This window comes from Phoca vitulina, unplaced genomic scaffold (assembly GCF_004348235.1).
Source record: "Phoca vitulina isolate PV1807 unplaced genomic scaffold, GSC_HSeal_1.0 scaffold5, whole genome shotgun sequence".
NCBI classification, from domain to species: domain Eukaryota; kingdom Metazoa; phylum Chordata; class Mammalia; order Carnivora; family Phocidae; genus Phoca; species Phoca vitulina.
This window is the reverse complement of record NW_022589708.1, coordinates 29,824,215-29,851,504: the sequence shown is the minus strand read 5'-3', so window position 1 is coordinate 29,851,504 and position 27,290 is coordinate 29,824,215. Positions and strand designations below refer to the sequence as shown.

Genomic DNA, 27,290 nt, shown 5'->3' with positions numbered 1-27,290 from the left:
GTTCTCTCTTCTAGGATTTTGATGGTTTCAGGTCTCACATTTGGGTCTTTAATCCATTTTGAGTCTATTTTTGTGTCTGTGTAAAAAAGTGGTCCTCTTTCATTCTTCTGAATGTAGCTGCCCAGTTTTCCCAACACCATTTGTTGAAGAGACTGTCTTTTTTCCATTGCATATTCTTGCCTCCTTTGTCAAAGATTAATTGATCATATGATTGTGGGTTTATTTCTGGGGTCTATATTGTGTTTCATTTATCTATGTGTCTGTTTTGTGCCAGTACCATACTGTTTTGATTACTACAGCTTTGTAGCATAGCTTGATACCTGGGATTTTGATACCTCCAGTTTCATTCTTCTTTTTCAAGATTGCTTTGGCTATCCAGGGTCTTTTGTGGTTCCATCTAAATTTTAGGATTTTTTGTTCTAGTTCTGTGGAAAAAGCTGTTGGTATTTTGATTGGGATTGCATTAAATCTATAGATTGCTTTGGGTACTATGGACATTTTAATAATATTAGTTGGAAGCTTTCCTTCCTCTTCCATTTTTTGGAATAGTTTGAGAAGAATAGGTATCAACTTTTCTTTAAATATTTGGTAGAATTCACTTGTGAAGCCATCTGGTCCTGGACTTTTGTTTGTTAGAAATTTTTTGATTACTGATTCAATTTCATTGCTGGTAATTGGTCTCTTCAAATTTTCTATTTCTTTCTTATTCAGTTTTGGGAGGTTATATGTTTCTAGAAATTTATCAATTTCTTCTAGGTTGTCCAGTTTGTTGACATATAATTTTTCATAATATTCTCTTAAAATTCTTTGTATTTCTGTGGTGTCAGTTATTATTTCTCTTCTTTCATTTCTGGTTTTGTTTATTTGAGTCCCCTCTGTTTTTTGTAGGGTTTTTTGTTTGTTTGTTTTGGTTTGTTTTTTTTGTTGTTGTTGTTGGTTGGTTGGTTTTGGTTAGTCTGGCTAAAAGTTTGTCAATTTTATTGATCTTTTCAAAGAACCAGTTCCTAGTTTCATTGATCTATTCTATTGTATTTTTAGTTTCTATTACATTTATTTCTTCTCTAATCTTTATTATTTCCTTCTGTCTGCTGGTTTTCAGTTTTGTTTGTTCTTTTTCTAGTTCTTTTAGGTGTAAGGTTATGTTGTTTATTTGAGATTTTTCTTGCTTCTTGAGATAGGCCTGTATTACTATAGACTTCCATCTAGAATAGCTTTTGCTACATCCCAAAGATTTTGGACCATTGTGTTTTCATTTTCATTTGTCTCCATGCATTTTTTGATTTCCTCTTTGATTTCTTGATTGACTCATTCATTGTTTAGTAGCATGTTATTTAACCTCCATATATTTGTGTTCTTTCCAGATTTTTTCTTGTGGTTGATTTCTAGTTTCATAGTGTTATAGTAGGAAAAAATGCACAGTATGATTTTCATCTTTTTAAATTTGTTGAGACTTGTTTTGTGACCTATGTGTGATCTATTCTGGAGAATGTTCCATGTGCCCTTGAAAAGAAAGTGTATTCTGCCGTTTTAGGATGGGATGTTCTGAATATATCTGTTAGATCCATCTAGCCCAATATATCATCCAAAGCCACTGTTTCCTTATTGATTTTCTGTTTGGTTGATCTATCCATTGTAAGTGCTAAAATCCCCTACTATTTTTGTATTAGTATCAATTACTTCTTTTATGTTTGTTATTAGCCGCTTTGTGTATTGGGTGCTCCCATGTTGGATGCATAAATATTTACAATTATTATATCTTCTTGTTTAATTTTTTCCTTTATGAGTATGTAGTATCCTTCTTTGTGTCTTGTAGCAGCCTTTGTTTTACAGTCTATTTTGTCCAAAATAAGTATTGCTACCCTGGCTTTCTCTTCACTTCCTTTTGCATGATAAATGCTTTTCCATCCCTTCACTTTCAATCTGCATGTGTCTTTAGGTCTGAAATTAGTCTCTTGTGGGCAGCATTTAGATGGCTCTTGCTTTTTTATCCATTCCATCACCCTTTGTTTTTGATTGGAGCATTTAGTCCATTTACATTCAAAGTAATGATTGTTAGGTGTATATTTATTGCCATTTTATTACTTGTTTTATATTTGTTTTTGTAGTTCTTCTCTGTACCTTTCTTTTGCTTTCTTCTCTCATTGTTTGCTGGCTTTCTTTAGTGTTCTATTTGGATTCCTTTCTCTCTATTTTTTGCATATCTATTATCAGTTTTTGATCTGTGCTTATATTGGGTTTATATATAACATGAATATAGCAGTTGATATTGAGTGTCACTTAAATTTGAACCCATTCCAAAAGCACTAAATTTTTACTCTTCTTTCTCTCATGTTCTAGGTATATGGCATCATAGTTTACATCCTTTTATTTTGGGAATCCCTTGACTGATTTTTATAGATATATTTTATTTACTACTTTGTGCTTCCTACTTTTCTTACTGCTGCTTATGGTCTTTCTTTCCACTCACAGAGTCCCTTTTAACATTTCTTATAAAGCTGGTTTATTGGTGATGAATTCCTTTCACTTTTGTTTGTCTGGAAAACATTTTATCTTTCCTCCTATTCTGAATGATAGCCTTGCTAGATAGAGTAGTCTTGTTTGCAGGTTTTTTTCTTCCAGCACTTTGAATATATCATGCCACTCTATTCTAACCTGCTAAGTTTCTGCTGAAAACTCAGCTGATAGCCTTATGGGGTTTCCCTTGTATGTAACTATTTTCTTTTCTCTTGCTGCTTTTAAAATTCTCTCTTTATCAGTACTTTTTGCTATTTTAATTACTATGTGTCTTGGTGTGGACCTCCTTGGGTTGATTTTATTGGTGGCTCTCTGTGCCTCTTGGACGTGGATTTCTGTTTTCTTCCTCAGATTTGGGAAGTTTTCAGCTATTATTTCTTCAAATACATTTTCTCGCTCTTCTCCTTCCAGGATCCCTACAATGTAAATGTTATTACACTTGACGGTGTTGCTGTGTTCCCTTAATCTATTTTTATTTATTATTATTATTATTTTCTCTCTCCTGTTCAGCTTGATTGCTTTCCTCTTCTCTGTCCTCCAGGTCACTGATCTGTTTTTCTGCTTCATCTAGTTTACTATTTTTTCTCTCTATTGTATTTTTAATTTCAGTTATTGGATTCTTCATCTCTGATTTTAAAAAATGTGTTTTCTATCTCTTTGTTGAGTATCTCACTGAGGACTCCCACTCTTTTCTCAAGTCCTGTGAGTATTCTTATGACCATTACTTTAAATTCTGTATCAGGCATATTACTTATCTCTGTTTTGTTTAGCTGTCTTGCTGTGATTTTGTCCTGTTCTTTTATTTCATGCATTTTGTCTAAACCTCTGTGTCTGTTTCTATGTGTTAGGAAAGTCAACTACATCTCCTGATCTCAAAAGTAGTGGTCTTATGAAGAAGAGGTCCTGTAGTGGCCTACAGTGCAATTTTCTCTGTTTGCCAGAAACTTGCATTTCAGGGGTGTCTCCTCTGTGTGTTGCATGCACCCTACTGTTGTGGCTGAGCCATGTTTACCTTCAGTTCAGTTATCTGCAATGCCTTGTTTGCCTGTTGTGGGTAGGGTTTGGTCCCTGTGTTGTTCATGGGCCAGTCTGAGGCCATCTTGGGCTTGCATTGGTTTAGACCAATCTTTTGCCAGGACTGCAGTCACTGAACTGCAAGGTGCTCTTCCTATGTTGGCTCCTGAGAAGCTTTCGTTGGTGGATGGAGCCTGCAGTCAGACTAGCTGTCTGCCACCAGCTCACTGCTGGGCTGCAGTTAAACTAGTGTGTGGGTTATCTTCCCGTCTTCCTGGGACAGGAATCACTTTGGCCTGGCTCCTGTTGAGGCTGCTTGCACACTGCCATGTTTGTGGTGCTGCTTTAGAAAACTGGGAGGCCGAGTTGGAGAGAGCACATCTGCAGAAGAAAGCAGGAGTGGGAGCACTTACCAAGCTAGGTGGAGAGTGTTCATGCTGTGCTGGTTCCTGCAGCTCTCTGTGTAACTAGACTGGGGGTCAGGGGAGGGAAATGGCACCCACTAGCTTTTTTTTCTTCTGGAAATCTCCTAAAGATCCCTGCCCCTCTAGCTCATGTTCTGAGATTTAAATCTCCTTCCTGTATACCCCATGTTTTTTCAAACTGCTGCTTCAATGCTGTATCTCAGAGGGGATGTTTGTTATGCTATCTCTTTAAGGGTGGGGATTCAGTTTCCTTTGGCCACTGATTTTTAAAGTTCTAGGAGTTAACCCCACTGTCTATAAGAACTCATGATGTTAAGTTCCTCTGGTTTTCAAAGCCAAGTGTTATGGAGATTCATCTTTCCAGTGCAGGCACCCCATGCCTGCAGTGCCTGCTATGGGGGCTGCTCTAATCCCTTCTCTGTGCCTGTGGTGTCCCTCTTTCCCATGGACAGTCTCAAGGATCAATTTGTTTCCCGACTGCCTCTGCCCTTCCTACGCTTTTTGGTGTGCCTTCTTCTCTATGTTTAGCTGTAGAAAATTTGTTTTGCCAGTCTTTGGGTCATTTTCTGGGTTATTTACACTGATGTGGATGTTATCTAGTTCTATCTGTGGAACAAGGTGAGCCCAGAATCCTCCTTCTTTGCCATCTTCCCTGAAGTCTCTTTAATCTCCTCTTCTTTTTTTTTTTTAAGATTTTATTTATTTATTTGACAGAGAGAGAGAGAGAGCACACAAGCAGGCAGAGCAGCAGGCAGAGGGAGAGGGAGAAGCAGGCTCCCTGCTGAGCAGGGAGCCTGATGTGGGGCTCGATCCCAGGAGCCTGGGATCATGACCTGAGGCGAAGGCAGATGCTTAACTGACTGAGCCACCCAGGCGCCCCTAATCTCCTCTTTTAATAAGGACACCAGTTATATTGGATTAGGGCCTACCCTAATGATTTCGTTTTACCCTAATTACTTCTTTAAATACCCTATCTCTAAATATGGCCACATTCTGAAGTACTAGGAGTTTGGACTTCAACAATGAATTTGTAGGGAACATAATTTAGCCCATCATACATACTAAGGGTCATATAAAAGATGCAAATAAATTGCTTTGGGAAAATTCAGAGAAGAGTGAGGTACTCCAGATATTGCAGAGGGTAGAATTCACATAAAAATCAATTGATTAACAAAGAACTATTTGACATATATGATTACTTTAAGACAGAGCCATTCTTCCCAGAGCACACGGAGATAAAATGGGGCTATCCTGATGAAGTGATAAGGAAATAGTAAATAAAATGATGGGACACATTTGTGTCCTTTCATGAGAAACACTTAGAGGAGTAAAGAGGTCCTTTGGTGAGATTCTTCAATTCCATTCCTGGGAGACAAACAAAGCCAGCAGCTAATGAGTCTTCTGATGGATCTGCCCATGTGAAAGAACCAAATTTGTTGCTATGTTCTTAGCAACTGTCATGCCTAGCATGCAGATATTAGTGCATCTTCTTTGAGACAAAAACAAACAAAAAAACAAACCAAAAAACCACAATACAATATTTTGAAAAGGTTATTTTTCTCATAAAAGAATCTGTTCCCATAGATGATGACATATTTTACATGTGAAGTAAACATGCTATATTCTTTAGGGTCCTAGTTGGTATATTCTAGAAGAAAGGTTCACCCTAAAGTAGAGTCTAATCAACTGGAGCCAAAATGTAATCCTTTTATGAAAGCAGACAATGTTCACAGCAATCCTTTCATTGCCTTATCAACAAAGATGAAACTGCTCAAGTTGGTAGGAACTTACTTGGGCTGGTAGTTTAATCAACCTAATTTGGCCCATCATTATTCTAGTGCTACAGGTGGAAATATATGGACCTAGGACAGGGAAAAATCCCTGGGAAGAAAGATAAGATGTGCAGACAAGATGACTCATTCACTAGAAGATAATGTAATGAAATGGCATGTAGAGTCTGAAAAAAAAAATGGTTAGAAGCTCATTTGAATTTCCAGACATAGAAAAATAAGAAATTCCACATTTAGGTTATTCATCTGTTGGCATAAGTATTTGCTAATTTTATACCTTGTATGTTTCTCACTATCCTTTACCATTTCAGACAAATGTGCTACTAGAGAATTTTGAAAATAATTTAGTTCTCAAATTCCAAATAATAGCACTAGTGGGGCAAAATGAATGTTTTCGTGAAAAGTAGTAAAATGGGAGAGTGGGAGGATGCTCAGTAATGACAGTTAAAATGCTGTGTTTTTTCTAACATAGTATTGTTTCAATTGTAAAGTCATTGAATTCAATTATCTATGAGTGTTTAATTGTTAACAACATGTGAATTTATTTAATGATAGTGTACAATTTTTAGTAGGGCTTACTGGAAATTTTCTAAGAATGTTGATTCTTTTCAAATCACATTGTTTTTCAGATGGAGTCTGTTGGGTTTTAACAAAACCCCATAGCTGATTACAGGTAGGAAATAATTATATCACATGACTATTTTCACTGCTGGTGTTGGTTTTTGTCTTAGATCCAGCACAACAATGTGCTGCTTAGCAACACACTTCCTGTAGCCAAGGAAACATTGTCACACAGTTAGAGGAAGAGATGGAAATGGATAATCGAAGGCTATCCTTGAGGTGCTGAGAGGACACTTGCAGGAAGGAAATAAATTCAAAGCAATTTTAATCACAACTTAAATGATTAAGGTTTGAAAAACATTTTTTTTTACTTCACTGTTGCCTAAACTTGATTAGGGAGAGATTTTATAGATGGAGATGCCACCTTAAGTTTCAAGGCTCAAATGTGTGTGTGTGGAGGGCGGGGTGTGGGTGTGTGTGTGTATATGTGTTTAGGTGACAAAGTCAGTTCTAAGAGTCTATGCCAGGGAGGTGGAGAAGCTTTCTAAAAAGGGTCTTAAAGGAAGTCAAGAGATATGAAAAGAAGTAAAGAGAAGCCTGAAGGGCAAAGTTTCTTATTCTTTTACCCATGTGTCTCAGTAAATCACATAAAGTCACCCAATAAATGTTCGTGGATTTGCCGTTGGGACCTTCTATTGGTCCCAAGCCAATAGAAGAGCATATAAGACAACACTGACCATGTGTGTTCATATAATTGCAGAGGAGCTCCAAGGAAAGCAACTCAATTCACATTTTTAAATATTTTGCAGTATTCAATTAAAAGGTGTTTGTTGTTGTTGATCTTGGTTTTAAATAGTTTTACTATAATGTACTTGAGTATTTTGTTGTTCTTGTTCTGCTTGAGATTCATAGAATTTCTTCAATGTGTGACATGCTGTCTTTTATCAATTCTGAACATTTATCAGCCAGTTTCTCTTCATTATTATCTCTGCATCATTAATCCTCCTTCCCCCTCCCTCTTCTCTCTCTCTTTCCCTCTCTCTCATTATCTTGTCATTTTTTTCTGGGATACTTATAAATACGTTAGATGTTTTTCACCATGTCCTATATATTTATACTCTGTACTGTTTTTTTAAATAATTTTTTTCTCCAAACTTCAGTGGATCCATTTTATTGAACTTGCTTCCAGTTTCCAATCCTTTCTTCTGCTGTATCTAATTGGTGTTAATCCCATCACTGAATTTTAAATTTTTATTATTGTACTATCCATTTATAGAATATTTATATTTAAATATTTCTTGAAGATTCCAGTTTTCTGATGAAATTACCCATCTTGTCATGTGTTTCCTTGGATATATTTATGATAATTTCAAAGGCTATGTAACTCTAAAATCTGGATCACCTGTAACTCTGTTTCCATTGTCTGTTCTTTCTTTTATTTGCCAGATATTTGGTCCTTTCCAGGCATGCCTGAGAGTTTTTTATTGAGCACAAGGCACTGTGGTTGAAAAATTGTAGAGATAATTTGAGACTTTCACAGATGCTATTTCTTCCAAGGAGGAGTTTTCTTTTCCTTTTCTGATTGGCAGTTAGATTAAGGGAAGATCACTTGACTCTTATCTGGGGTTTATCTGATTCAAAGATGAGTTTCAGTCTTGGTAAGGTTTTGTTTCATATTTTTTCTTATAATATAGTCCTGGATTCTTAACTGGAAGTATGAGAGATTTTCTAGGGATTCCCCTCCTTGGAGGGCCCTAATTTTTCAATAGTAAGACTACTGAAATACCAATTTAGGTAGGCAGACTTTTAGACACTGCTTTCTGCTTGGTTTCTTAGTCTCTCCTTCCTGTGTAGCTCAGGAGTCATGAAATTCCTCCAGGGGGAGAGTGCTGCAGAATGTTGGGTTGATATCAGTGAATTTCCCTTCTCTCTAAGATCTGGCACTTTAAATATTGACTGCCTTGGTAGTTTCTTGATTTCTCCAAAGAGATTTTCTATTTAAATTTTGTCCAGATTTAGAATTATAGTCATATTCAAATTGGAATGCAGTAGTAAGTTCTTTTACTGTTATTGAAAATGACCTAATTTTCTTTTATCAGAGCAATTAATTTTTCTCCTTGTGTTCATGATACTTTTTTGGTTCCCTTTTTAAAAAAACAACTTTTTTTTTTTTTAAGATTTTATTTATTTATTTGACAGAGAAAGATACAACAAGAGAGGGAACACAAGCAGGGGGAGTGGGAGAGGGAGAAGCATGCTTCTCGCGGAGCGGGGAGCCCAATGTGGGGCTCGATCCCAGGACCTGGGGATCATGGGCTGAGCTGAAGGCAGACGCTTAACAACTGAGCCACCCAGGCGCCCCTAAAAAAGCACCTTTTGCCATTCAACCATCAGCCCTCCCAGTTTCGTTACTTGACTTTCTTTGCCACTTTATATTGCCATCATTTTGCTTCTATCCTAACATTGATTACCTCTTGTTGCATTAATAAAAAAGTTCGGTTTAAATCCATCTGCTACTCTCCAGCCACTGTTTATCTTCCCTTTTAATTTGCTGCAAATTTTAGTATCTATTCCTGTATAAGTAACCACTTTAAAAATAGTGGATTAAGGCAATGATTTATTATTTCTTTTATGGGTTGGTTGACAATTACTTCTGCTTCATGTAGTGTCTGTCAGCTGGGGTCATATGGCTGCAATTAGTTGGTGGCTGGACTGGGTCTGGAACACCAGAAATGGTCTTACATGTCTCTTGCCTCATCTGGGATGGGTAAATGGCTAGAGTACCTTGATTCTCCTCCATGTGCATCCCTTTCTCCAGCAGTCTAGACTGTCTTTCCTAAAGCATGACAACTGACTTTCCAGAAAGCAGGAGTGGATGCTGCCATGTTTCTCAAATCCTCAGCCCAGAACTGTCACAAAGTCTATTACTTCTGCCACATCCTCTAGGTCAAAGTAAGTCACAAGTCCAGGCCAGAACTGAGATGAGGCGAAATAGATTCCTGTTCTTAAAGGGAAGAGGGGAGGGGCCTACACATACAGAGATAAGAGAACTTGGTGGCCATCTTTAAAAGCAACCTACCATAGTGCATATTTATATAAAAGCATATTCCTTTTTTCAGTACAATTTACTGATAGTACACTGTTTGTTTGGCTTCTGCCCCAGAATTTTTTCTCTACCAGCAGCTAAGTTCAGTTAGTTTCTACCAGTAGGCTCAGGCAAAGCATAAGCGCTGGACTCAGTATCAATCTAAAACAGAAAATTTTACTTGGACCTTTTCTAATTACTTGTCCCAGTTTTAAGAATTCTGTCTTTCTCTCTCTCTCTTTTTCTGAACCAAACCTACCTATATTCTATTCCTAGTACCTCTTTTTAAATTTCCTGAACCTCATTGCTTTTTGGGACTGCAATATCTTGTCTTTCTTGACCCTCTGCAGGTCATTTTTTCTTGATTAGATTTCTCTTTATATCTTCAGAACATTGGCATCTTCTCAGCACTCTCTTCCTAGTATTGTGGAAAATACTTGCCCTGCTTCCAATGGGAGGGTCTTTGTTCCAGGTACTGTTCTTATTGTTTCTTTTTTTCTTTTTTAATTTTATTATGTTATGTTAATCACCATACATTACATCATTAGTTTTTGATGTAGTGTTCCATGATTCATTGTTTGCGTATAACACCCAGTGCTCCATTCAATACATGCCCTCTTTAATACCCATCACCAGGCTAACCCATCCCCCCATGCCCCTCCCATCTAGAACCCTCAGTTTTTTTCTCAGATTCCATAGTCTCTCCTGGTTCGTCTCCCCCTCTGATTCCCCCCCTTCATTTTTCCCTTCCTGCTATCTTCTTCTTTTTTTTAACATATAATGTATTATTTGTTTCAGAGGTACAGGTCTGTGATTCAACAGTCTTACACAATTCACAGCCCTCACCATAGCACATATCCTCCCCAATGTCTATCACCCAGCCACCCCATCCCTCCCACCCCCACCACTCCAGCAACCCTCAGTTTGTTTCCTGAGATTAAGAATTCCTCATATCAGTGAGATCATATGATACATGTCTTTCTCTGATTGACTTATTTTGCTCAGCATAATACCCTCCAGTTCCATCCGTGTCGTTGCAAATGGCAAGATTTCATTCCTTTTGATGGTTGCATAATATTCCATTGTATATATATACCACATCTTCTTTATCCATTCATCTGTCGATGGACATCTTTGCTCTTTCCATAGTTTGGCTATTGTGGACATTGCTGCTATAAACATCAGGGTGCACGTACCCCTTCAGATCACTACATTTGTACCGTTGGTGTAAATACCCAGTTTGCATTCCCACCAACAGTGTAGGAGGGTTCCCCTTTCTCCGCATCCCCACCAACATCTGTTGTTTCCTGACTTGTTAATTTTAACCATTCTGACTGGTGTGAGGTGGTATCTCGTTGAGGTTTTGATTTGGATTTCCCTGATGCCGAGCAATGTTGAGCACTTTTTCATGTGTCTGTTGGCCATTTGGATGTCTTCTTCTGAAAAATGTCTGTTCATGTCTTCTGCCCATTTCTTGATTGGATTCTTTGTTCTTTGGGTGTTGAGTTTCATAAGTTCTTTATAGATTTTGGATACTAGCCCTTTATCTGATATGTCATTTGCAAATATCTTCTCCCATTCTGTCGGTTGTCTTTTGGTTTTGTTGACTGTTTCTTTTGCTGTGCAAAAGCTTTTTATCTTGTTGAAGTCCCAATAGTTCATTTTGCCCTTGCTTCCCTTGCGTTTGGCAATGTTTCTAGGAAGACGTTGCTGTGGCTGAGGTCAAAGAGGTTGCTGCCTGTGTTCTTCTGTAGGATTTTGATGGACTCCTGTCTCACATTGAGGTCTTTCAACCATTTGGAGTCTATTTTTGTGTGTGGTGTAAGGAAATGGTCCAGTTTCATTCTTCTGCATATGGCTGTCCAATTTTCCCAATACCATTTGTTGAAGAGACTGTCTTTTTTCCATTGGACATTCTTTCCTGCTTTGTTGAAGATTAGTTGACCATAGAGTTGAGGGTCCATTTCTGGGCTCTCTATCCTTGCTTTTATTGTTTCTAATAGGATTAATCCCTTTATTTCCAAAATGAATTGATAACTCCAAATCTATTTTTATTATTATTTTTTGAAACAGCATAAAACATGCAGCCATGGGGTACAATGGACTCCACAGGTTATAAAGGGCCTATGTGTATAGAAAGTTTTACTAATTTTGATAGTTGCCATTATATCTTTTGAAAACGAAAATTTGTTCTTGAATAGAATCAAATTTGGCCAGATTTTCTCAATTTGGCTGCAATATTAAGCTACTAGCATATGTGTTTTAATTTGTCACCAGTTTTTAAAAAAATAGGGTAGGTATGGATTAAAGGCAAATCTATGTTTTATTCCAATAATTTAAAAAATTATTATTCTGTGAGATGCTTGAGACACTTTAAGTCTCACCTAATGTCTATGTGGCTAAGCAGTTGTAAGACCATATTATAAAATATGAAATAAAATGTAAACATTCATCTCTAAACAATATCACTGAGCACATCAAATTTGTCTTTTGTAATTCAGAATTTTTCTTGCTAATGAGAAACATTTAAAATTAATTAATGCATTTATTATTGTTCAGGTCTTTGGGAAAAAAAGTATGTCTTGACTGTATTATTTTACTATGTAAAAAAAGCATAAATATATATTATTGGGAAGTCAGGACCTCTTTGAAAGGGCTTTGACATTTTTTTAGGTTTTTAGAATAGAAAAGTCTCTGTTGTCAGTGACAAAGCACTAAGAGCTCTCTTAAAAGCAGTTAATTCTTTGATAGTTGGCCACATTTTAGCCACTAGAATGAAGAAATCTTTGTAAGATCATATATTAATTTATTTGTCAACAATACATATCTCTCATAAAGACTAGGTGGAAATTGTCCTTTTAAGATTTATCATGCTTTTCAATTTAAAAACTCCTATAGCCAAAATGTCACTGAGAACTGAAATATAGAATTCTTGCACTCTCTGATTTGTCAATTACTGTCTGAACCTTGGCAGATTTCAACAATTAAGTCAAGTTGCTGAATTGCTTGTATTTCTGAGTCCAGTCCTATTAATTTAAGTGGATGAAAAGTTCATTGTGAAGATGAAAAAATTATTTTCAGTAGACTTATGCAAATCATTACTAGTTATATTGCTTTGTGTAATTTTATTAAAAGTAAAATTGAACAAAAAAATTGAACTAAGAATTTTCTGGGTAGTCATAAATTATGTGAGTGCTAGTTTTTTGAAAATTTGCTCTTGGATTTTAGTTTGGACAATTTCCATCACCATATCTATAGCATCACATTCTTTCCCCAAGTTTCAAAACAAATTAAAAAAAACTATTTAAGGAATACTATGGGAAACCAATGTTTAAGAATCTATCATGATTCAGCATAGGGACTCCAAAGGTTGAAAAAAATGGAAGTTTTAAAACAATGATGATTTTGTTAATGGCAAATTTTAATTAAAGTCTCCAAATTTTGTTTTAAAATTTATACTTTGAGTTAACACAAAATGTTCATTTATCAATGAAGTTTTCAGTTTCAACTTAAATTTTGGTTTTCTAGTATAAATTTTTTTTTAAGATTTTATTTATTTGACAGAGAGAGACACAGTGAGAGAGGGAACACGAGCAGGGGGGAGTGGGAGAGAGAGAAGCAGGCTTCCCGTGGAGCAGAGAGCCCGATGCGAGGCTCGATCCCAGGACCCTGGGATCATGACCTGAGCCGAAGGCAGACGCTCAACGACTGAGCCACCCAGGCGCCCCTCTAGTATAAATTTTTTATTGTACATTTTTTCAGGGTGGAGGGGTTTCCGGTGTCTTCATTACCTTCCTTTTTCCTTTCTGATAAAATTCATTTGTATCTTTCACTTTAGGAATGTTTTTCCACACCACATTTCTCGGTCATGTTGTCTAATACCAGCCACACCTATTATTATCCCTTCCATTCCATTCATACCTCCTTCTTTTACTCCCTCTGACCCTCTGGCTTGGAACTCCTGTGTGTATCTGTGTTCATAGCAGTCTTTTTGTAATATTAAGCAGTCCTTCCACTGATTCATCAAAGATTTATTAAGCACCTGCTCTATGCCAATTTGTGTGCTAGATTTTGGAGATAAGATAATGATAGTCCCTCACTGAGCTCTTTGAGGTTAGGGTTTATGTCTTGTTCATCCTGGTATCCCTTCTGCTTGACACACACCTGATTCATAACTGACCTTTCATAAAACCATTTTTAAAGGAATCTACAAAAGCCCATCTGCCTATGAAGTGTCCCATTTGTATTGACTGTTTCCTCTTAGTTCCAATAACATTTATTCACATTTTGGAGACTATTCCATGTACCAGTCAGTAAAATATGGGGGATAAATATTGTTCTTAGATTTTCAAATGAAATTCACTACTGTGGCAGCAAATTGCTTGAGGACAAGGAACACACATTGTGCAAACATTACTCATTGCTATATTAAGCTGGGTTTTAAGGCAGCATTCGGTTGAATTGCTGACTTTCTGCTTAGGATGTCTGTTGTGGGTAAAGCAATCTGTGCAGCACCAGCTTCGTGAGGCTGCACCCGAAACATACCTTTTGTTTCGTGACCCGGAGACCAAAAGGTTGGGAAATATAGAATGTAAAAGGAAATTAAGTTGTCTATTTAAAAATCATATAATATCATTATTTATATTCTTATCACAATGGAAGAGACTACCATGTGGCAAGGTATGTAGTATCAAGACATTTGTGAAATTAAATTAATTTGATTTTTATTTCTGAGCAAAATATAATATTTTTAAACTGCAGAAATCATTCCAGAAAAATCTTATAAATATTTCCTGATCCTTCTTCTGTGAGTAATCAAAATGAAATTGAACTGGGATGACATGTTCACATTCAGTTATTCAGTTATTCACTTCCTGGCCTTGCAAACTTGGCTTAAAATAATTTCTTTTCAGTGACACTAGTTCCCAGAACTGTGAAACTACTATCAAATTTTTACTTGAAAGGGTTGATTCGTGTATTGCCTGGCATTGGATTACAGTCCTGAAATCTCTAAAATCTCATTCTTTGTTTTGCCCAAATTTCTTGTGAAGAGTGAGTGCTCATGCTGACTTTAATAGCCCTCATTTGTTTTTCTAGATAATGTATGAGTTAGTCTTCATGGTTTGTAGAACTCAAGATCAGACTTGCTCAATGCCATTCCTTTCTTCCATTTGTTTTATTTTTTTTTAAGATTTTACTTATTTGACAGAGAGAGAGAGCACAAGCAGGCAGAGCATCAGGCAGAGAGAGAGGGGGGGGAGACTGCTTCCCAAAAGACTGATGTGGGGCTCAATCCCAGGAACCTGAGCTGAAGGTAGATGCTTAATTGACTGAGCCACTCATGTACTTCCTTTTATTTTATTTGTGAGGAAATTACCCCTTTCAGGAGCAAAGAGGTCGATAAAAGATGACTCACAGAAAAGTTTGTTTTAGGTTGTTTACCAAAAGAGAGTATGAAAGGGGTCTACATCTAAGGTGAGGCTTAAGAGACAGAGAAGAGAAGGAAGGAAAGGGAGATCTAACAAGCTAAGGAAAAAAGACTTGGAATTTGACATTAAAAATACGTATCTTATCTATCTATTCCTGACATATTTATTATAATTTCTATCAAAGTTCATGATCCATAGAATTTCATATAAATTCAAAATATTGTTCAGTTAATTTTGACTTCCACTGAAAATAAATTTTGTCAACCATCTTTGGATGAATGTTTTAGAACTAAACTCATAACAATGACATCTATAAAAATGCCATTAGGTTTTCTAAAAGAACATCAATCTACTTGGAAGTATGAGCTCAACTCTTTAATGCATGTGTTTATATATATGCTTTTTTTCCCTATGGGCAGCATGATATACTGGAAAGAATATGAGATTCTGGGATTAGAAGAACCTTAAGGGCATGAGTCCCAGACTCTGTACTACCAGCTGTGTCACATTGGGGAAGTCACTTCATCCATCTGAGGCTTGTTTTTCTTGCCTGTCAAATGAAAAATAAAAGACACCAACCTCTCAAGGTAAGATGTAGATTAAATGAGTAATATATGTGGAAGTGCTTTGTAAATTGTAAAGCATCACACAAATGATAGTTATTTTATTTCAGATTAACTCAAATATTGCTCTAAATCGGTAAACTGCAAACAAAACAAATGACTGTTAATGCCCATAGTAGCCCTGGTTCTATCTAGAAAAATGTTCTATAGAAAACTAGACTTTTAACTAGCAAACTGTCAATGGGTTTGGACTCTTTTAAAAAAGAATCATTATATATTTGAGTCATTCAATTAGGAAAAAAATAAAAGCCTCCTTTAAGAGAACCCCCTTAATGCTGAATCATTTACTCTTATCTCAAGTTTGATCCTATCCCCATATTCTGAAACCAAATCTGTCTTTCAGAGAAGCCTCGTTAAGCTGTGGATTGCATAAATGAGAAAAATGTATAAGTGAGAGCACATGCATACAGGGAAAACTTCCTCATGAGACAGTGGACACAGTGCCAAGGTTCCACTCTACTAAACAGAAAAGGTTTACTTTCTTTTGAAATTGGAAAAAAGAAATGAACTTTTAGGTCAAAGTAAATGTTTTAGTATATAATATTAATACAGTCATCTTTATGCCAATGAGTTATAGATACGGCTTTTATATTTGTCATAGCTCTGGTAATCTACGATGAATTCTTTGAGGAGCCCAGTTATCTGCTGTTCAAGGCACACCTGGGCACTGTTCCAACAGAGGTGATGTTGCCAGGAATCACAGATGTGGAGTGATTAGTTCTAACCTGAGAAATAGGGAAGGCTTTGCAGAGTTGATACTTAAATCAGTCTTTTGAGAATAAATATGCTTTCCACAGGTGGAGGTGGTAGGAAGGGCATTTCTGAGAGAAAAAGCAGCATGAACCAAAGGATGAGGCTGTGGAGAGAGAACGTTGGAACTTGGCAGTAGTCAATAACTGAGAGCGGCCTCTTCAATATAAAATCATGGGGGTAAAGTCCATTATTTACACGGTTAAATCTTACTCAAGTAGTTTTTGTCCATTATCTTGAATTGAAATATTTTACAGCTAAACCCACAAAATTACACGAACACCTGCAGAAATACCTAATGAATAAGGAGTTGGTTGTTCAAAAAGCTAATGAGCTTAGATAGAATTAATAAGGATATTGTGTCGATGATAAGGCAGAGTATCTTATGTAATAGTTATTCTTTGATTGCAAGCAACAGAAACTGATTCTAGCTGATTCAGACAGAAAAGACACAGAAAGAGGAAAGAAGAAAGGAAGCCAGCCCTGTTAACAAAAATGATATTCTTTTCAAATGATATTCTTTTCTAAGTCACAGTGGTTTTCTTCTTTCCCCACAGCTGAACCATGTAATCAATCTCCATCCTGGAGGTTCAGTTTAACCCTAGAGACCACTGAACTAATTCCACCCTTTGTAGGGAACTCTAGGTCAATACTCAGGTTATCTAGCACCAAATATGCAAACATCTGATCCGTGCTCACTCTTTCTAGCAACCCTTGTGCCTTGCTACAAGACTGATAAGAATTATATGGTTGAATTCTGGAAACTATCTTCTATCCCATTCCTAAAAGCAGGTCCTCACATTTTAGCCTCTAGATCCTCTTTCCTGTTATCAATGTCCCTGCTCTTCATCAACCATGTCTCTGCTTCTCATCTCATCTCGAAAGACCTCTGAGCAGGGCTGACATTCATGCCCTACGCTGTGCATTGAACTGGTTATTTACTGTTATCTGTTCTGATGTATTGAGGTATCCTTTTGTTAGGCCATGACATCTGTTCTGACTAGTTGGTACCTGTATGTACCAATGGTTAGATATGTTCCATGTCATTCCTGCCCATAATCAACATTTAATTTGAGGTCTAATAGCTTCATTGGAATCTCAGTATGAAGACAATAAATGTAGGTCTTTTGTGTGGTAAAACATTAGTTCTTTTCTTCCTTTTGTCCACCAGAAAATACAGAATTGTCCTCCTTCTATTATTTACAAGGCTAGCCATGCATGCATGACTCTAGTCAGAACTGTTGACGGATTAGCCTTTCAGTACATGCATGCCAAATATGCTCTGAGGCCAGATACTAGGGACAAAAAGATAAATGGGCCATGGACTGTGTCTGCAAGGAACTCACTATGTAGGGCTTCTATTCCGGATCTGCCCTTTATTACTCTATTCAGAATCATTTGGTTTTAAATTTGTTAAATTTAAAATTATTGTAGATTTCTTATTGACTTTTTGAAATGTCAGTGATTAATTAGATTTAGAAGTTTATTTGAAAGTTTCACAATAAGCTTGAAGGTAATTGGGTAGACCCTCAGAAAAATCCATCCAAGTAATCTCTCAAATGCTTATCCATCCATCCAGTCATCTGATATCTTTTTGGGTTCATTCATCTTCCAGAAAATGTGCTTGCAAATAGAAAGACTCACAAGAAGCTTATAGACCAGTGCAAAAACAAACAATTATAATGCCATTGTGGAGATAAATTCACAGGTGGATGAGCTCACACAAATTCCAGGGAGTATAGTGAAAACAGTCCTAGAATCTGGAGGATTGTAAATCTGGATTTGAATTCTGGCTCTACTCTTATTAAAGTTATGGCTTTGAGTGAGTTATTTAACATCTCTGTGTCTCAGTCTCCTCATCTATTGTACGTACAGAATGTCGCTTGTCTGACACATAATAGGTGCCCATCATGTTAGCTACCTTCTCTCTATTGACCCCCTTTTCTCTTTCATTCATCCAAACTTTGGTTTCCTTATCTCAAAAAAGGAAAGGCTTTAGTTTTGATCTCTGAAATCTTTAAGAATCTAAAGTTCTGTGATCTAGGAATGATCCTCTGATCTTGAAAGAAGTGCATTCATTACTTATGGTCAAATATGCAGTATTTTGTAAACACAGTACAACTTCATGAATAACATTGATTAGTCTCAAACACACCTGGCTCTTTCTCACCTTCAGTTCTTGGTGCATCCTGTTCCTCTTGCTTGAAGATCTCTTTCCCCTGTGCTTAACTGGTTAACTCCTGCTCGTCCTCCAGACCTCATTCTAGAAGTCACTTTCCCAAGGATGAATTCCACAGATGATTTCCAGGGGGCTGATCTGCCAATTCTCTTTGGACTCTACTCATCCTTTCAAAAGAGCCACCATACTACAGCAATCTCCCACTTACATGTAAATGACAAAATTAGAATCTAATCTCTAATCTCCTAATGTGTTTCCCTTTAAAAAGGCAATGATAATGACTTCTTCTATAGACCCTTCTGGGGATAGGTTTATGGTTTATTGCAGAGAATGAGGATCGATTTATATTTCATCCTCTCAATGCAAAATGTGGATACAATTATTAATGGCTAACATGTATAAATCATTCATTACATTCTAGGCACTATGCCAGGCGCCACGTATGTATTATTTCATTTACTTCTATCAACTTTAAGAAATACGTTTATGAGTAAAATAGGTTTACAAATGAAGAAATGGCAAATTAAGGAGTTTAAATAAATTTCTTACCATTACACAGATTACTGTGTTTCCTAAATGTCAAGATACCATAGGCCTTACATACACACATTGCTTCTAAGATGCTCCTCTTGTCAGATGATCCTCATGTCAGATACATTTGGACTGAGCAGTGTCAGAGGTTGGTTTGAACTCAGGACTGTATAGTTTCAGAACCAATATTTTTACCATTATCTCTTCAGATCCAGAAAATCAGCCCTCAACTACCACAATGCTTGTGAAAGTCTCATGAGGCAAATACAAATTTTATTGGAAATTGTGAAAATAGGCCAAAGGAAAATAGAAGTGCAAAAAAAAAAAAAAAAACAAAAACAAAAACACCATTGATTAAATTCAAACTTGCCAACAATATTAGATTTACAAACTTTAAAATAAATGCAGGAAATAGAGAATATTTATTATGTACTAGTCACTTTATATAATTTAATTCATTTAATGCTCATAACAATTGTAAAATAAATGTATTATTATGATCCATATTTAACGAGTCATAAACTTTGGCATAGAACATGCCCCAGTTTATATACTAACAAAGTTTGTATTAGATTTAGCTCAGAAATAGTGAAATTGGTAGGAAATTCTACAATTTCCTGGATTACAGGGATGCAGCAATGTTTTCTGAATAATTGAGTGAAATTAGGCAAGAGAAATATTTGGTGTTGGAGCAGATTTTTTAAATGGGAGTATCTGGTTTGTTGTGGAAATGAGATCCTTTTACATCTATTTTCTACTACATCTTAATTTTGTCAGTTTCAGGTTTGACGGTCATGGTAATTTTAGGAACATAGCCACACAAGAGGCTAAAAGTAATTGCACTGTAATCTTTGGTTACTTGTCTCCATGTACCTAGACTGACAGCAACTTGTGGTCAGGTGCCTATGGTTTGTTCCTGGTTGTATTGGTGGCATGTGCAACCAAGGGGCTCAATAAATACTTGTTGAATGAATGAAGCATGTAAGAAATTGAGCACAAACAATTTTAGATTAAACAAAGAAAAGGCATATCATGAAGAATGTGGTCTTTTCACTGGCCACAGCTAGCCTCTACAGGGCCTTTCATAAATTAGAAAAAGTGCTCTCTCAGGGTGGATAAATTAGGACAAGCAATCCATTGGGCAGATGTGCTCTCCCTGACGTGGCCTAGCCCTGCAAAGAAATTCTTCCAGGACAAGCAATCCATTGGGCAGATATGCTCTCCCTGACGCAGCCTAGCCCTGCAAAGAAATTCTTCCAGAGAGCCATGGAGTCCAGCTACGCAACTAGAGCATAGATTTCCAAACCCACTTGCCCCCTTAGTCAGGCATGTTTAAACAGTGCACAAAATGTACAACTCTATTGGGTGTTCTGGTTTACCTCAACTTTCCCTTGATTTTTGGGGGGGCGAGGTGGGTGATAGGGCAAGTGTCCTTTTGTCTTTCTTAATCAAGAAAATCCTAGTCTGCCTAGTTTGAAAAGATGTAAAATGACTGCATTCTATTGATTTATACCTTATTAAACATCCATGTCAGTCTTTATTATTCAAAGAAGGTACATTAGGTAGATTAGTTCCTTCTCTCCTTATACTGTAATCTATAAATAATTTTTATAGGATCTTTTCAGATTTTGGAAACCAAAAATATGAGCCCTGAAACTGTATATTTTAGTATTGAAACATTCTTTGAATTTTCTACTGAGTTTCTTGTGCCATTTTTCTTATTTTATATTAGGTGAGCCACTAGAAAAAAAATAGCTAAATCCAGACTCTAAAAAATATGAAATTGTTTTTTCTCTTTCAGATATGCATGCACACACACATACACACACACACAGCCTTTCTGTGTTAAGTGGGAACTTAGGGGCAACCTGATTCATAGCAAGAGACACAGGAATTCTGTTGGAATTAGTGGCTTTCTGAACTTCTCTGATTAACTGCAAATGATCACTGTAGTGATAGTTTCTTAAGAAGAGTTTAGTAAAACTTAAATCTTAAAACTTCAATTCATATCACTTAGACACACACACTCCAAAAATTAAGAAATTAAAACCAACATTCCTTTCTTGAACAATGGAAAGGCCAATTAAAATCCCTTTTTGCCTTGATTATAGCTTTGTTATAGTGTGCCTTTTAAGAGTGATGTTTGTATTAATTTTAATAAGGACCACAGAACTGTTTTCAATTTCAGATATATGGGGGAAGAGAATGTTGCAATTCAGCTAGAAAGTCCTCAGGTTAGTACATTGGTTTCCTGTCCCCTAATGCATTTACAAATGTGGATAGATCTCAGTATCTGCTATAGCTCCCTTTAATCCTCATTTTTAAAAAAAAAAATAAGTAGGCTTCATGACCAACTTGGGATTTAAACTCGGGACCCTGAAATCAAGAATTGCATGCTCTACTGACTGAGCCAGCCAGGTGCCCCCTTCATCTTTTCTTTTATACTGAAGTTTGTCATTCATTAAGCTAAAGCAACAAAGTGGAAAAAAGTCTTATGATGGAGAAGAGAACTTGTACTTTCACTAGCTCTGAGGGTGATTCACTCTGTGTGAGCAGTGTGTGTGAATATGAGCAGATTCTCTTATCTCCATTGGTAAACAGGTGCAAGGACAGCTCCGTCAAGAGAACCTCTGTAAGCAATAGTGAAATACAAAGCAACGTGTTTGGAAGAATGCTAATCCTAGTGTTAGGACTGCTAATGCCTACCAATATCAGTTGACCCCTGCCTTATTAGAAACATTAATTCATAGCACTTTTAAAATGATGTGGTTTCCTAATGGCAAGGCATTTTCTTTTCTGGTTCATGTTGGTTTTACTATTGCCTTTACTGTTAAGTAGATGCAACCCTGGATTGGCCTCCAGGTGTAGCAAGAATAGATAACAGAGGATTTGGGTCATCTGGAAAACAGTATTGGGTGGTAATTAAAGGATAAGGGCTTTAGAAACAGGACTTTGAATCACAGCTTTTTATCTAACTGTATGAGCTTGGGCAAGTTGTTAACCTCTCAAAGGCTTTGTTTTCTTCTTCTGCAATAGCCCCTGCCTCCAATGGTTATTGTAAGGATTAAATTAGATAATTCATGTAAAGTATTTAGCATAATGCCTGGCACATGTTCAGTTCTTGGTAAGTGACAGCATTTTCTATTGTTGACATGTGATCCAGAAGAATCATTCTTGGTCTGAAATTCCTTTCATATAGGTTGATTTATAAATCCTAGCAATAGCTACAATAAAATAAAACTGGAGATTTTTGAATTTGTGCAAAGCAGAATATATTGCCAAGAGTAGTTATCAAAGCAAAATATATTGCCAAGAGTAGTTATCAAGTCAGCCTTAATATATCCCCTAAATTGTTTCCAATGAACTGGACTAAATGTATACTATAAATAAAAATAATAATGAGAATGCTTATAAAATGATATTAATGTTTTCTATATGTTCAATGCAAACTTTATTTGCCAGGCATTTTATATATAATTTTAAGTACTTATAACAATGACACAAATTAAATGCAAATCAAAACCACAGTGAGATATCACCTTACACCTGTCAAAATGGCTAGAATCAAAAAGACAAGAAATAATAAATATTGGTGAGGATGTCAAGAAAAAGGAACCCTCCTGCACTGTTGCTGAGAATGCAGATTGGTGCAGCCACTGTGTAAAAAACAGTATGGAGGTTCCTCAAAAATTAAAAATGGAATTACCATATGACCTGGTAATTCCACTACTGGGTATTTACCCAAAGAAAACAAAAATACTAGTTAAAAAAGATATATGCATCCTGGTATTCATTGCAGCATTATTTACAATAGCCAAGATATGGGAGCAATCCAAATGTCCATCAATAGATGAATGGATAAAGAAGATGTGGTGCATATACACAGTGAAATATTACTCAGCCATAAAAAGAATGAAATCTTTCCATTTGCAACAATTTGGGTGGACCTAGAAGATATAATGCTAAGTAAAATAAGTCAGACAAAGACAAATACCATACGATTTCACTCGTATATGGAATTTAAGAAACAAAACAAAGAAAGAAAAAAGAGGCAAATGAAAAAACAGACTTTTAAATATAGAGAACAAACTGGTGGTTGCCAGAGAGGAGGTGGTTGGGAAGATGGGTGAAATAGATGAAGTGATTAAGAGTACACTTATCATGATGAGCATGGAGTAAACTAATATAACATTGAATATTAATTATACCTCAATAAAAAATTATATATATAATTTTAAGTATTTATAACAATGGCATAAATTAAGTATCCATTTTCATATTTTATAGATAAAGCAGAGTCTCAAAGAGATTAAGGAACATCTCAAAGACTGCACAGCTAGTGAATAGAAGATCAAGGATTCAAAACTAGGTTTGTTTTACTTCAGAGCCTTTGTTCTTTCTGATATACCTGCTGAAGTTCAGAGACTATGCCAAGTGGTCTACTCAATTTATCCTTCCAGTTACATGCAGTGAAAATCAACAGGTGACTTTGTCTCCTTAGTGAATATCAAATATTTTGCTGCCGATTTCACAGCCTCTGAGAGAATCCTACATTCTCTTCTTTGCTAGAATCCAGAATCCCTTTAGCTGATTAAATTATTTCCATTGATGTGGATTTCAATTCAATCTAATAGCAACAAGGCACTGTCTTGACAAAGGATGTGCTATTGTTAGGAGTTTTTCTGAGAGGCAATTCTTTCATAACTTTTTCAGTCTGATGAAGCTGAGAATAGCATTATTAACATCTGTCCAGTCCATGGCAAAGAAAAGTTTTAATAGGGAATGGTTTTCCTTCTAGTGGATCTTTTCATGAGATTTACAAAATGATTTCATGAGATTGACAAAAGAATCAGTACAGTATTAAGAGAACAAATCAGTGTTACAAAGACCAAAGATGAATAAGACATAGGTAACTAGGAGGGAGAGACAGGGCTATAACCTAATAATAAAGTTAAAGATACCAGGAGAGATAAATGTGTACAATATAGTAGAGGAAACAAGGGGAGGAATGATCTGGTTCATATATGGGAATCCAGGAACTTCTTCAAAGAATTGAAGATCATTGAACTGAATATTGAATGTTGGCTATGTGCTTCCAAATGATGAAGGAGAGGAATGGAGTGTGCAGGGAAGCTAAACCTCATATGGTAAAGTAAAGCGTCAGACAACTTGGTGATAGATCAATAGAAATGATCCAAGAGGAACACAAAACAGAAAATAAGCAAAATGGTAGACCTATATCCAGCCATATCAGCAATTACCTTAAAAGTTAATGAACTAAACCTGTCTTGTCTAATATGACTGCCACTACCGTATGTAGCTATTTAAATTTAAATTAATTAAAATGAAATATAATTACAAATTCAGTTTCTCAGTTACACTGGCCACATTTCAAGTGCTTAGTAGCCACATGTGAATAGTGGCTTTCATATTGGATGGTGTAGATGTGGAACATTTCCATCATCACAGAAAGTTCTACCAGACAATGTTGGACACAGGAAAGGTCAAATGGATTAAAAAAAAGAAGCCAGATGCAATTATATATTGTCTGCAAGAGATACATTTTAAATATAAGGATATAGAAAGATATACCATACAAATGTCATATAAAACAGACTTCAGGATAAGGAGTATTATTAGAGATAAATAGGAATATTTCATAATTAGAAAAGAATCACTTCAACAGGAAACCATAGCAAATACAGATATTTATACCCCTGTGTAGTTTTTTCTCTGACACTGACTAATTCTCCAATGTTCTGATACCAAGTGGGTGTCCTACAATTCAATTCAATTGAATTCTGATACTACTTGGACTGAGTTAAGTGTTGAGTCCCTCAATCCTATACTCACTTCAGACATCTGTCATAAATGGGATCCCCAGGAGACCTACACTCCTGCTATACTGACTACAAGGTATGAGGTTTGTACAACCTTCCCTCGGATTCAATAATTCACTAAAATGAATCATGGTACTCAGGAAAGCACTTAACAATTATGGCTTTATTATACAGGATACATCTCAGGAAAGACAAATGGAAGCAATGTCTAGGGCAAGGTATAGGGGGAAGGTGGGCAAGCTTAATGCCCTCTTTGGGCATGCTACCCTCCCAGCACCTTGATGTGTTCACCAACCCAGAAGTTCCCCAAACCCAGTTTTTTAATGAAAATTTTATTATGTAAGCACGATTGATTAGATCATTGGCCATTGGTGATTGATCCAATCTCCAGTTCCTCTCTCCGTCTAATCACTTGGTTAGCTATTCTGGTGGCCAGTCCCAATCCTGAAGCTATCTACGTCCCTGCCATGTGTATCTCATAAGCATACAAAAGATGGTGAATTCCAGAGGCTTTAGGAGTTCTGTGCCAGGAACCAGAGACAAAGACCAAATATTTCTATTCTACTACACCACCATGACTCATTATAGAACCTCCAAACCCTTGAAGCAAAATCAACAGAATTAAAGGGAGAAACAGACAATTCCACAATCATATCTGGAGATTTCAGTACTTCTCTCTCACTAATTGAGAAGCAACTAGACAAAAGAGTCAGTAAAGACATAGACGATGTGAACAACACCGCCAACCATCAGAGTGTAACTGATATTTATAGAACGCTACACCCAGCAGCTACAAACTATGTATTCTTTAAAAATGTACATGATAATAATGGTAGGCTATAATAATGGTAGCCTCAATAAATCAGAAAGGCTTAAAACTGTACAAAGTATGTTTTCCTAACCACAACAATTAAACTGGAAATTGAAAACCTCAAATTTTAGAAATTAAACAAATTTTAAATAATCTGCAGATCAGAGAAGTAATAAGATAAATTAGAAAATATTTCAAACTGATAACAAAATGACAACATATCACAATTTGTGAGATGCAGTAAAAGCAGCACTTAGAAATTTAATCTTTAAATGTTTATTTTAAGAAAGAAGAAAGGTCTAAAATCAAAGTTCTAAGGTTTCATCTGAAGAAGGTTGAAAATGAAAAGTGAAGTAAGGTGGAAATAAATAGAGGGAAAGAAATGATAATAGAAATCAGTGAAATTAAAGAAAAACAACAGAGAAATTTAACAAAGCCAAGACTCAGAGGGGAAGAAGCTGAGTGGTCCGGGGATGCCATCATGAGGATGACTGGGCTGAGGCGACAGGATGTCATTGGGTCATGTGGTCATGCGAAGGGTTTTATCGCCACTCTTGTTTTACCGTAGTGTTTTGAGGCATGTATTATTTTTTTAACAGCATTTTGAAATTTAAAATTTGAGTATAATCTTATCTTGCTCAAAATAAAGTAAATGCCTGCCACTTTTTTATGCCTCCAATTTCTCTCTTTGCCCTTCAGCACTGTTGACAAAAACCTCTTCCTCATTTCTTATTGCCATTATCTTTGCTGGTTCACAGCAATATACAGATGCATGTGGATTCCATTCAAGATGTAGGGCCTGGGGCACCTGGGTGGCTCAGTCAATTAAGCGTCTGAGTCTGACTTCAGCTCAGGTCATGATGTCACAGTCCTGGGATTGAGCTCCACGCTTGACCAGGATTCTGCTTCTCCCTTTCCCTCTCTCTCTGCCCCTCCTCCTGCTCCTACACACTCACTCACTCTCTCAAATAAATAAAATCTTAAAAAAAAAAAAAGGATGTAGTGCCGGCAGAGCTGCATTTGGTCTTAGTATAGGGTCTCCAGGAGAGTATTGTCTGGAAGAGAGGGCTACATATTCTTGCTTCCATTTAACATGCTGTTGAAATTTGCAAATGCTGTGTACTTTTGTAAGAATGTAAGTTACAATTTGGGCTATGGAAAATGATAATTTGATCAATGAATATTTGGTGTTAGTTTTCATTAGAATTTGGATTTTTTTGTTTAGTCTCTTTTCTTAAGTGACAGTCATAAGACTCAATAAAAGTTTGAATAGGTTGGGGCACCTGGTTGGCTTGGGTTAAGCATATGACTCTTGATTTCTGCTCAGGTTATGATCTCAGGGTCATGAGATCAAGCCCTGTGTTGGGCTCTGTGCTGGGTGTGGAGCCTGCTTAAGATTCTCTCTCTCCCTCTCCTTTGGCAACCCCCTCCACCCACCTCCTGCTCATGCTGGCTCACTCTCTCTCTCTCAAAAAAGTTTTGAATAGCTTATGCATAAGCAATTGCATTTTATTATATAATTCACCATAACATACTTTTGCTTCATTGTGTCTTTTCTCCCTCCTTCCTTCCTTTCCTCCCTTCCTTCCTTCCTTTCTCTTTCTTCCCTTTCTTTCTTCCTTCCTTCCTCCCTCCCTCCCTTCCTCCCTCCCTCCCTCCCTCCCCTTTCTTTCTTTCTTTCTTTTTCTTTCTTTCTTTCTTTCTTTCTTTCTTTCTTTCTTTCTTTCTTTCTTTCTTT

At 36.5% G+C, this 27,290-nt stretch overlaps 1 protein-coding gene across 1 annotated transcript in view; it reads left to right on the top strand.

Moving 5' to 3' along the window:
• SCEL (sciellin) overlaps positions 1 to 27,290 on the top strand; it is a 302,364-nt gene that overhangs the window by 102,229 nt on the left and 172,845 nt on the right. Inside the window, exons 2-4 of the mRNA XM_032402808.1 lie at positions 15,238 to 15,405; positions 21,090 to 21,135; positions 23,189 to 23,270. The gene's annotated coding sequence lies outside the window, so the exon portion shown is untranslated. The remainder of the gene's footprint in view (positions 1 to 15,237; positions 15,406 to 21,089; positions 21,136 to 23,188; positions 23,271 to 27,290) is intronic.